Source organism: Gymnogyps californianus, chromosome 1, assembly GCF_018139145.2.
Source record: "Gymnogyps californianus isolate 813 chromosome 1, ASM1813914v2, whole genome shotgun sequence".
Classification (NCBI taxonomy): domain Eukaryota; kingdom Metazoa; phylum Chordata; class Aves; order Accipitriformes; family Cathartidae; genus Gymnogyps; species Gymnogyps californianus.
This window is the reverse complement of record NC_059471.1, coordinates 80,667,530-80,680,527: the sequence shown is the minus strand read 5'-3', so window position 1 is coordinate 80,680,527 and position 12,998 is coordinate 80,667,530. Positions and strand designations below refer to the sequence as shown.

The 12,998-nt window shown below is 38.2% G+C and overlaps 1 protein-coding gene across 6 annotated transcripts in view; it reads right to left on the bottom strand.

Annotated features, from left to right (window-relative positions):
• The window catches only part of TBL1X (transducin beta like 1 X-linked), a 202,315-nt gene that overhangs the window by 112,631 nt on the left and 76,686 nt on the right, over window positions 1–12,998 (bottom strand). The window contains exon 1 of one of the 6 annotated variants that reach the window (XM_050915604.1): window positions 1,724–1,920. The exons of the other annotated variants lie outside the window; for them this stretch is intronic. The gene's annotated coding sequence lies outside the window, so the exon portion shown is untranslated. Of the gene's footprint in view, window positions 1–1,723; window positions 1,921–12,998 lie in introns of those variants that run through there. 6 annotated transcript variants of the gene reach the window in all.

The following is a 12,998-nucleotide window of genomic DNA, read 5'->3' as shown; positions in this document are numbered from 1 at the left end:
ACCAGAGAAATGCTCTTGCACATATCTTCCTTTTTGAAAATCTGACTTTAGCAATACTGTGCTTCTGGTAAAATGGTGTTCTTTTCATGCAAGTGTAATCACTTGGCATTGTGCCTAAGAACATACCCAAAGTATGCAGTGATCTTGAGGACAAGCCCATTGCTCACTTACATTCTCCAGTCAGTCAGTCCTCAGACTTCCATGAATTTCCTTCAAACTAGAGGGACAGAATCCTTGCATTTTGGAGATGAAGTGCCAATGTCTTATGTTACAGCTACTGCTGCACTGTCTTCTACTTTATTCTAGCTGAATAATTAAATACCCTTTAGTCCTTCTGACAGTCCTAGACTCAGCATGGCCGTTAATCAATATCACATAAAAGGGAATTAGGCTTAGGCAACTGTTGCACATGGCAGAATGGATAAGGCAAGAGGGAAAGAGGTCTCCTCTTCTGAGTAGAAGACTAATTTTCTAATTTATTTTACAACACACCCTACCAAATGTGCACACAGACTCGTGCATACACAATACACACACAGATGTGCAGGGGAATCCAAATAAACCTCAGAGATTTGTTACACCGTAACAGCAACCAACAGTCACTTCTCCTTCCATTCTTTCCTAAATTCCCCATCTTCACATGTTTCAGGGATCGAAGAAAACTCTCAGCACCAACATATTTAAAGTATTCAGTTTACAGGGAAAATTTGACTGCATTAAACCATTTCTGAAACTTTCACCATGTGATTGCAAAAGGGAACGATAAACAAAAGAAGACATTTAATAAATACTATCTGAATTCTGCTCAGTGCAAAACATTTAGGAAGACTTATGTTTCCAATAATTTGAGGAATTTTTCTAGAATCTCTAAACTGGCCACAAGTTATGGGGTTTTTTTCATTCTTTTCTTGTCCTGCAATGAATCAATAGGGCATTCAGAGCAATCCTAGGCTGAGAGTCCCAACAAATGAAAGATTCACATGAAGGGGTGTAAATTTTCCCCACGCTGCCCTGCCACCATACTTATGCTCAGATCTACCCAGAGAAAAGGAGACGCAGTTCCCAAGTCTCTTCAACAACTCTTCCTTTCTGATGAAATACTCCAGTATCGAATTTAGAAACACTTCAAACTTCCTACCAGGCCAAGAAATGAACTCGCAAGTCAAACAGCAGCAATTTCAGGTGGTTAAATAAATAAATAAACAGTGATGGTGACACCATCAAGCCACTGAGGTAGAGCGGGAAGACACCATGTACTGTTTTCACTCCTCTGTTCTGAGTGGCCTCTTATACCTCATGTTTAAAGACCTGGTATTTATAAAAAACACTAATTCAACTTTAACCCATGCACACTGTAAAAGTAACAACTCTGAGTAATGAGGAATAGACAACATTTCAAATGGAAAACACTTACTAAGTAACCAATTATTCTTGATATTATACTTTCTGAAGCATTTAGCTGAAATTCAATTTTGCAAGAAGCCAGAACAGTATTTTCGTGCCAATCCTACTGGTAACGTGAACGGAACCTGCATGTTCTATATCTAATTTATAACTTATTGCAATTTTTTTTTGTCTCACCAAGACTTGCTTCAAGCTCTAGGAAGCATGCTTCAGCTGGCACCTCCCTCAAAACAATCCAGAAAACGCACTCCATACAGCACACAGTCCACACTCATTCTTATGAATCACAGAAAGAACAGCACAATAACTTCAAACAAACCTGGGCTTTTTCAGTTTCTTCAGTCCCTTCCCTGGAACTGCTTAGACTCAAGGAAGGCTGGCCAACTTCTGGCTCCCAAGCTGGAGAAGCGATGGTGCTGTGCCAGAGCTACGCTGCTGAATCGGCTGGGGAAGGCACTAGCAGGAGGGATAGGGCACCTCTGGGTATGAAACGCAGAAGGGGCGGCCACGGCCAGAACGGCCATGGTCTTCGCTACGTGCCCCGAGCTTTAGCTGTAATGCCCAGTCTAACCTCCTCCTGAAGGGGTGCAAACGGTGCCTTGCTGCTGTTATCTCCCCCTCCCAGAGCTCGCCCGCTTCACTTGAGCCAACACCCTATGTGTTTTGTGGATCTTGGCCAAAAAGATTCTGGTGCTGCACAACCATTTACAGCAGTGATATTTTTTTTTTTTTCCAGAATTTCTCATTACACACTGATTAATATATAATGAAATACAATCTTTACACCAACTTGATACCACAGTTTGCTTACTATGAAGCTGTGTTATATACATACCTAAGGAATAATGTGTGCTAAGCCACATTTACTATTTTTGCACACTATCTAGCTAGAAAGTAATCAATAACCCTTTCAGATACAGGGTCATCAATTTTTTTAAATGGAAATAAAACTTCAATTAAAATGTTAAAAAAAGTTCCAACTTTTAAAAACAATAAGAGCTTTTGAAACAATGTTTTACCAGTTAATAAAAGTTTATGTAAAACATGCATGTCATTTAATAAACAGTTCTGCATTTTGAACCAATTCAATACATACAAGAGGAATTATCTATAACTAGTGAAATTAACTGAGTATTTCTGGTCCCTATGTCCTCCAAGATTTTAAAACCAACAGATCTCAGCCTCTCTTTCTTAGTCTTTCTATGTAATTTACATTCTAATGTAAATTCTAATGAACTTACTAACTGGCAGAAAGTAGGGGCTTTCCTGCCTAGTAATCTCCCAAGCAGTTTCTCATCTTTAAGCTATTCGCTAAATTGATAAGCAGAAATGAAGAAAAGTCCTTCACCTGCTGGAAAGGCTACCGTTGCCACATGTGGGTTTACTACCTTGCCCAGGTCCAGGTGCATAGTTGGAGTCTTCTCACAGTTGAGTTGATGACTTTCTCTAAAACTCCAGCAGCAAATACTGTCTGAATATTATTTTCATCAGATCAATGAAAATAACAAATTCAGGACTTACTAGGTCCCGATTTTGCTTAGGACTTAATAGGACTTGTAGGTCATGATTTTGTATTTCATACTAAATTGCAAAGAAAATCCGTTCCATTTCTAGTAAAAATTAAAATATTTTAAGAGATTCATATTGACTTGTGATTCAGCAGAATCTCCTCATGATGCAGCAATCGTCTGGAGTGGATCCAGTGTGTCAGGCAATACTGCTAGGCTTGCACAACGCTGATTAAAAAGCATGTCTTAAAAAATGGAAGTGGTAAGTACAACTATAATGAAAGCATCCAGAGAAATCCAAGCAAGAGACTAAAGACAAAGATACATAAATAAAGGCACAGCTCAGTTCCCAAAATAGTTTACATTACCAAACTAATCTCTCCTTCTGCAGGGTCACAGCCAAGTGTCATTGTATTTGTAATCTAAACTGAAGCCAGAAATAAATATACACAGAAATAATATTTAAAGAGCACAAGTATTCCACCTTCAAAACTCGATTTTCTGTGAATAGTTTAGGAGATGTCTAAATGCAAAGTAATTTTAAAAAACTATGTTTGACAGAAATACTAATTCTTGCTTAAAATTGGATCTCCCCTAAACGCCTTTATTTAACCCAACTGACCATAACGTCTAACAATTTAGTTCAGCGTACAAAGACCTTATTTCTCCCTTCCATCAAAATGGACTGTCACACAGACCAGTCTGTTAAATGGGCATCTTTGCCCCTCCTCCAGACAGTTTTCCTCTGACACCTTCCTCTTTTCTTTATTACAGAGGCTCTGGCTGGGATAGGAAACTGCATGAGACAAACCTTCCTTTAATTAGTGTAGATTGCTATGCCATGAATCAACAAATACACACCACCAGTGCTACCACTATAGTTGTCTTTGTCTCAAAGGCCTATTTGTTTGCCTCCAGTTTCCACTAGAACTCAGCTGCCTTAATCCCCCATATGCCACTCACCTTCTTATTTCGCTGTGTGCCAATTCTTCACGCTAAAAGGCAGTCTGTACATGTATGGAATTTTTTTTTAATTATGTCTCCAACCTACCAGCTGTCAAACTCTACTTGACATTTACAATAGTGTCTGCAGAGTAATCTGTATCTATTCCAGTTTTTTCCACTGTGAACTACTCTTGCTCTTACTTTATGAATTCACTTTCATTGTATACTCCTCATATAAAGCTTATCCTTTTCTGTATACGTGTATATTATTGTTGAATACAAAATTTGAAATAAAGAAACAGTACATTCTTTATGTTAAGGATGAATTGCATAATATGTATTGAACAACTCCTCTTCACTTTGGCAGGCAGAACGCATATTCTTCTCTCTCTGTTCAGGCATTCAACCATCACTTTGGACTTTGGGGAAAAAAGCTAAATTAAGTTTTCAGTGAAGCGTTGCTATAGACCTCTGCTATAAAGTAAAAGCTATATCAAGCAACCAACAGTCAGCTTAAATCCCAAATGTTTTCATGTTTTGCATTTAAGGTTGGATGATAACTTTGCTCTTTTCTTTTACTGCAGCTCTCAACAACAATGAGCAGTCTCCAGAGATGAAAATAGTTTCTTAGTCTGAAAATCATATGGAAAAAATCAACTGCCCTTTAAAAAAAGTCATAAATGTCTGGACAAACTTTTCCCAGATTTTCCTTCTTCAGTTATTTAATGAACATATGGTTATTTATAATGTGAGCTACACTTGTAGTATTTCAAAAATTAGTTATAAACATGCCTAGAGCTACTCAGCTCCTCCCAGTACTATACTGACCTCACTCAATACCCTTCCAGTATTGTTTGCTTTGGGATCTCTTTGACAGTGAACCCAAGTTCTTACTTCAGTGTCTTCTCTCTGCCTTAAAATCTACCTTAGTTTTCTTCTCTTAGCAAGTACCTTATAGCAGGTTACTTTAATTTCAGAAAGATCATAACATCAGATATTAATTATGACAAATAAAAACCTTGGCCAGCAGGCATAGCTTATTAAAAATACATATAAAATGAATGTAACCTCAGCTATATTTTAAACTAAGTATTTAAGGGACAATAAGGAGTCAATCATTTAGGTTAGTGAAATGTAGCAGAAGCTAATAGGTTGGGTTGATGTCTTTTTGACAGGTACAATATAGACCTATGTCCGAGCGAGGCTCCTCTCAAAGTCAGGAGACAGGCACTTCTGGAGCGTGATATACCTGATGGGTGAGACTCTGCCCCAGGAGGAGAGAGGTAGTGTGCTGGGAGCACCCAAGCCTGCCTCAGGGACGGCTGGGAGGCAGACAGACACCTCTGTTACCTGTGTAACCTGAGAAGTTAGGTGAGATGATCCCACCCAAAAGACCCTATGTTAGTAAGTAACAGGGATACAGCTAAGAGACTAGAAATATAGTCTTCTACTTTTCTTTCTCATGTATGTATGTAAATATGTGTGGATTTATATTCTTTTCTGAACATAAAGAGTTAGGCAGCATCACCCTGAAAATCCAAATGAATCTGCTTCCATGTTTATACAGTTTATTTTACTCACTGTTAGTATCTATGGGGTTTAATGGAACTTCCCATGTAAATATACTAGTTTGCTCAAAATTCCTTCCTGTTTAATGGAGATTTAATTCAATTCAGTGTATCATTTAACTCAATAAATGGTAAAACGACAGTTTTTTCCTTTGCAATCAACATAAACCACAGATATAAAATGTGTATCAGAAGATGGCAGGGTTTTTTACTCCAACTTCTAGCATTTCCTCAAGTACTCTAGTATACTGTTTTTTCTACTTTTGAAATTCGATCCCACAGAAAAATAAACAAAACCAAAACAAAACATAGACTGAAACATGAATGTTGCATATAACCATGACTTCAATTGAAAAAGAAACTGCTTATTTCTTAAATTTCTTCTTAAAGTATATGGAATTACTCTTTGTTTTAAATGTTCTTATTCACATTTAATTGTATTTTATATTTCATTTGGGGATTCCACAGAGCTCTATCCTTGACTCCCTTATTCTCCACTCACAAGGGCATCTCATTCAAAAGTGATTTTAATTATCACTTATTAATAGATACTCTGTGCTCCAGACTTGCCTCTTCTCCACTGAAAACTAGAATCCTCATCCATTTCTGATGTGATCAGGACTTCTGACTGTCAACTCCAGAATAATTGTGAACACTCAATACTCTTTCTCCCCTTGCTCTGCAGCCCTTCTTGCTACACTACTACTTTTGCTAAGTACTGTCAACATCACAGTCATCTTGTTTGTCACACAGACTTGTAACCCTTGATAACATTATCTCTAACCTGTACATTATTCCAGATCTCCATCTGGAAAAATCTCCAAATTTAAGTAAGTAACTTTGTGTTTCTATAGAATCATAGAATCACAGAATGGTTTGGGTTGGAAGAGGCCTTCAAAGATCATCTAGTCCCACATCCCTGCCATGGGGAGAGACGTCTTTCACTAGATCAGGTTGCTCAAAGCCCTGTCCAACCTGCCGCTTCCAGGGATGGGGCAACCACAACTTCTCTGGGCAACCTGGTACCAGTGTCTATAACGCAACTCTTATTAATCACAAAGTTTATGCATAACATTTCTAAGTAACTTACCACTAAATCACACTATCACCTCAAATGCACGCTTTTTTTTTTTTCATTTTGAAGGCCGTTCATAGTCCTTCTCTAACCTCCGTTATCTTATTTGCCTGTTAGTGCCCTTGTCTACTTACTACATTTTCAAACAGTAATCTTCATGTTTCTTTTCATGCTGACTCTTTCTATTGGGAAAATGTTTCCTATAAACATCCGTCAAGCTACTTCACTAAGGTCCTTCATATTCTTCTTCAGGACTTTAGAAAAGATGAACATTTTCTATGAAAAATGTTGCTTTGGTAAGAAAACAAAAAAGTGCTGTTCTAATGAGAAAAAAATCACTTCCTAAATTCAAATAGAACTTTAAGCCATTTTATTCCTTCAGATATGCCTTAAAAAATCAATGGGAAGAATGGCTACAGTTAAGGGACTCCAGTCACTTTTCACCGAATCTGTTCAGCTTACCAGTGTTATTCCAGATTCACATCCTGCAAATTCATTCTGGACTTGAAAGTCAAACAGACTTTCTCTGTTATGACTAACCAAAGTAATCAAGATTTTCCAAGTAAAAATTTTTGCCACCACACCTGTTGTAATTCCATTAACATTACAGAGGCAGCCAGGATAAGGTTTGGCTCTACACTTGGAATTTAGTTAACGATCTAGTTGACGTCTGAGCCAGAAAATAATTTAATTTACAATTCCATAAGCATTTTTGCATGAATAAAAAAGCAGTACACAGGAACTCCGCACATTAAAATACAAAGAACGTGAGGATCTGATCCACAGAACACAAGATGAACAAATTAATCTAGACTACGGGCTTTCAGTTTTGTAAAATAAAATTTTAAGTGTTAAACTTTTTGTACTGTATGCTCTCCTGAACACAACATGATTCCTTCCTTGTTCATGTTCTTACTGTGTCTGATTTTACTGTATGTTGTTAAAAAAAGCAAAAACTGTAATTTCACAAAAACTGTGTACTCAGACGATGTTTTATGGCACAATGAAACCCTTTGAAAGCCAGGTCTCTCAAACACCTTCCCATCCCCCTCAGATGCTGAACCCAGGAGACACCACTCCTGGTTATTTCATGTTTACCGCACAAACCCACCACCACCACGGAAGGAAATTCCAAGGTGTGCTTCAAGAAGCTTTCCAAACAAAGAGCTCTTCTGACAGATGTTTTATGTTTTAACATGTTTTCCTAAGAAAAGCTACACAGTCTTGAAAGCTTTCTAACTCGGGCAGCTATGAGCCCTGAGTGGAATTTCTGCGAACCCATGCATAGCTTTGTGAGAAAGGCTTTTGATCACGGACATTGGGAATCCCAGGGCAAAGACAATAGCCTGCTAACTTTTTATTCTCTGCTGTTCCACAATAGCTAACAAAATCAAGATTAGTTAACCTCTCCTCAAAAAAAAAAAAAAAAAAAAAAAAAAAGTGAGTTGGAAGAGTTTTATTTAGGTAAACCTCTGCAATGCTTTTATTAGGTTACAACAAAAACATCAAAGCAAGGTTTTAACATATGCACCACGCTTCTAAAAACTCTTCTGCCTCACTCTCAAATTTACAGCTTATCTGAAAGAAACTGGAGAAAAGGCATAGGAGCAAGATTGGAACAACACATTAGACTGATAAAACACTTAAAATAAATATGAAATATCCCAAGAAATCACAATTGATTAGGCAAACTTTCCCAATGTGGTTACTTACCTTCTTCTTTCCTCACATAAGTTAGGGGCTTTCCCCCCACCCCCTTTGGGTACTTCTCCAAATTCAGGCAGAACTGATTAAGCACTACAAAGGTGCATTGTTTCTTCTACTCTTTCCTCTCCATACATACTGATTTATTTGTAAGGAAAGTGTATTACTTAGCTGGCTTATGTCCTCCTAAAATACAGTGGCCAAGATGGAGAAATAAATCCTTTGAGAAAATTGACAATAAATTGAATAAGTGTTGTGGACATTATTAAATACAGGAGCATATGATGAGATTATCATATTCTCGTAATTGTAACCCAGACACTTGGTTTGCCACAGGTTATCAGAAGATGTGCATGTGGGCAGGAGCCGTTGGACTGGGAGCAGATTTTGTTTTACAGGGAGTCAGTTACGGAGACTACACAGAGAGGAGAAGCATTGGGATGAAAACTTTCCCTACAATTACCCCCCCCACACACCCTCCACCCCAGCCCCCCCCGCCTCCAGGGACGGTTGTTTTGGGTTTTAAACAGATCGCTCAGAACTTATATATATGAAGACACAATAATTTGATGTGGGAAGTTCTGCTTTAATTTAAATTAGCTCTTTGTTAATTTAGAGAAGATTATTTCTAATGTGAGTTTAAACTTAAAAGCATTTTTCTTTCTCCTTCTAAAAAAGCGTGTGACATTTTCAGTTCATGTATAAGACTTTGGTTAACTGAATTGTAACAGTTTTCAGCGTATGAAAATAAAAGCTTTTTATGCACTGCAGTGTATTTCATGATATGATATATGACATACATGGACAAAATAGAACAAAAATTAACAATTTATACCCTATATTGCCAACTAATGGTTTCTTAATGGCACTAGAGGAAAGAGAAAAGAGAAAAGGAAAAGAAAGTGAAGGTCTTAATGTTAAACTATGCATCAGAACCACCAAACAGCAATCGCTGTGGCCGTAGTGGAAACAGGGAACACCAGGAGCTGATGACATTCCTTTTTTTCCTGCTCTGCCTCCAGCCCCCAGTGAGATCTGCACATGTATGTCAGATTCCTTTATTCTGGAAAGATAAGAGCAGAAATGACGTGGTATCTCCTATACACGTGCTAAGAATTCACTAAAGAAAGACTCTCAGGTTCTTTCTGAAAAACATGGGGGAAAAATGTTTTTCCAGAACAGAAACGTGTTCTAGATACAAATTTTCCCTGGCTCAAACGGGGCTGGCACCTTGTCCTGCTAATTCCTCACGGGCTGCTAACATTTTCTCCAACTGAAGATGAACACAGTCTAGGAACAGTGTCCGAAACAATGTCATTTAATCCCGGTACTAACAGACTACAACAGCAGCACTGGTCAACACTTCACAGAAGTTCGGGGCCACATTGTTTTGTTTATTTTGATACACACAAGAACAGGCACACAGAGCTTCCCCAGCACCACTTCAAAACAACAACAACAACAACAAAACCAAGAAAAAACAAAGACTACAAAAAGTCAAACATTGTAACATAGTACCAATCACTCTTCTCCTTAGACAAAACAAAACCTTAATCAAATAAGTAACCTAATATCTCCTTCTGCCTGAAATCCTTCCCCATTCCTTGCCAACCCCCACTTCCCTTGAAAACCAGATGGCCCCAGCAATATGCTCTGAAGGTCAACAGATGCACCATGTCTTTGCGTGAAGAAAAGGTATATAATATCTTTAATAATACTTCCAGATGATAAAACTGGAAAACACACAGTGAAAAAAAGCACAAAAACATCTACAGCAAGGAAACAAACCAAGCACAGTTACGGTGTTAAAATATCGAAGTCACCAATGAAAATAAAAGCCAAGTAGTGAACTCTTATTAATGCTATGAACAATAAGTAACAAGTGAAAAGAAGACTGATTTTAAAAAAAAATTACTGTAAGAAATTACATAAAGAAAGGATACTAGATAATTCTGGGGACCGGTAGTGGATATGGCTGCTTATTTGTCATGGCTGTCAAAAATTATGAATTTCAAGATTTCCATGTTTTTATAAAATGTGCCCGTCTTTTGGCTTCATAGGAAATTGTGTCAGTTGGTGAGTAGATGAACGCATGCACAGGTGAATAAACAGGTGAACAGTTTAGCCTGGAGTGGGTTGGCTGAGGCTGCACTCAGTCCCAGCAAAGTATGTCTGGAGAGAATCAAACAAATTACAGATTAAGCTATTCCAGATTTTCACTGGTGAATTTGAGGTCCAAATCCAGGTCTGTGAATCTTAATGTGAAAACTGATTCTAGTGACAACATTATTGTGCTCCACGCTTTCTGTATTCCGCTACTTCCAGATCAAATTTGTCCAATTTACTGATAAAAACAACTTTTTAACTGCTGACTCTATCAGAAAGTCAGGTAGATACCTTTCCTCAGAACATCCATGATAAAATATTTTATTCTGCTCCCTGTCATAACTGGGAAATTGTATATTCTTTACCTTTTGTGCATGGGTACAGTTGTGATTATATCTGACTGCAGTATGACTCCCTAAGTTGGATCTGAAGACAGAACTACATTTTAAGGCTTAGGTAACTGAGGTTCTGTAGACATCCTATAACTTACTACTTGTAGGAATAGAGAGGTGTATCTATGCAGATATTCTAAGCTCATGGCACATAAAAAGTAGTGCAAATTAACATAGCACTCTTTCCTCAACATGAAATAACTTGTTAGCCCACAGTAACTTGCTCGTGTGTCCTTAGTTTAAAACTCTATGCTCCAGAAAAAATACAATTCAGTTTTATTTCCTCATAGGTTCAGGGGTAACAGAAGTACCAACAAACAAACAAAACCTCTCCCAAGTGTATGCATCAATAAAGTACCCTGAGTAGCCTCTTTTTGCTTGAGTAGATTTATGCCGCCTTTTGAAATAAAACTTTTTGTACTTGTACACAAACAATATAATAAAGCCTAATCCTGTCTGAAACCACAACCATACGAATCAAAAAGCCTTCAGCTACCTGCTGCTCATAGCACAATGCTAATGTGGATATGCCGCTGGGGCCAAAAGGTGTTAATAACCTTTAGACTTGAACTGATATGAGCAGCACAAAGTAGCTTCCACCAAAGCAAATTATGAAAGCCAGACGGTACTTCACTGGCAAAATGGACAGGCAAGGAGGAATAACATATCCACTTTAGCTTAAACTCTGGTGGCCAGACTTTCTAAAGTAGGTCTGACCTTCAGATCTGAGGACCTGTCTCCATTAGAAAGCCTCCTTCTGACCTAGCGGAGATGCCATGCATACCAGTAGAAAGTGTCTCTTTGCCATCAAGGACCCACCATCTTCCCAAATGACACTAGGTACAATGATAGAAGCACCCACAGTTTGGCAGATAGGCCATTTTTTCTGGCCCTGAGGAGGGCCCTTTCCCCTTTTTCCTGTCCACTCCTCGTCAGCAGAGCCCTATGGTGTAGACCAAGCCAGAAAGGGCAGCCACGCTTTCAGGGGACAGTGAACTGAACTGCAAAACAAGGCAGCAACACAACATCGGGGATGTGCTCTCAGTCGCAAAAGCCAGACTGAAGAATGCAACACACAGGCATACAAAATGAAGAGCAACTGAAAACCCATAACCAAAAAAGAGAGAAAAACAAAATAAAACAAAACAAACCACACATGTGCTTTATAACTTTATTGGGGATTTCTGCCATCAGTTTAAAGAGAGTAGAGTTCAAACTTGAAAGCAAGCTCTGTCTCTGGGGTTCTCAATCTAGAACTGCTATTTGAAATAAAAGAAAATCCATTTGCAGACTGCTTAGGCCTCACGTAGCCCTGTGAACACATGAGCATCGCTATGGAATTTACTTGGTAATGTTAGTGAGAAAATTCATTTGTGCGAGAATATTATTTAAGACAAGTTCTGTTGTACATTGGAGCTGTCAACATCCTTGTGACTTTTGGTCCTCTGAGTATACTTTAGACTCCCTCATTTAAACACTCCAGAAGTGGTGCCAAATGCAGGAGAGAGGACAGTGAAATTTCCTTCCCTATGAGGGGCTTCAGCATTGTGCTCAGAAGCACATTTTTCAACAATTACTTGTAATTTAAATGTGTTTGTTTTGTAGTCAGGTGGGCATGCAAAGGTATTACTGAAGATAAAGTAATATTATACTCTTGAAGAGGGTTTAAAAGTCCTGAAGAGAGTTTTATTTTTCTCTTTCCCCTCTCTATGGAAACCAGAACATGCACCGTATACTATCACATCAAAGCCCAGCTAACACAGAAGCCAGAGGGGGTATATATCAGACAGGGAGATTCAATACATCCTAAGCAGTATTGTAAATGTATATTCTATTTCAAGAAAAACTAGAATGAAGTGCTGAGAAATTAAAGCTATTAATCTGAATCATTTTATTAATTTCCATAATCCTACTGTAAAGACTGTGGAATCTGTAGAGAGACTTCACTAGATTTTTGGTATAAGGAGTAACATCATTATGTCAATGGAGCACCATTACAATCTGGGAAAAGCCTATTACTGATGAAATTGAAAAATAAAGCAGCGTGCATGTCAGCCCAGCAAAGCAAGCAGCTGATTTCTAGGTTTGATTGTGTGGAAAGGGAGAAGTTATACAAGAATAAAAGACTGTGAAAGCTGCTCCATTTTTAGAACACAGAGAATGCAAAATTGTAAACATTTTACAGTAGGTCAGGTTCGGGGCCTAACATCGGCAGCCTAGCATTCACATCGTGTTACAAAAATGCCAGCAGACATCTCTCCAAAGCAGCTCCACATTATTAGCCCATTGAAATATT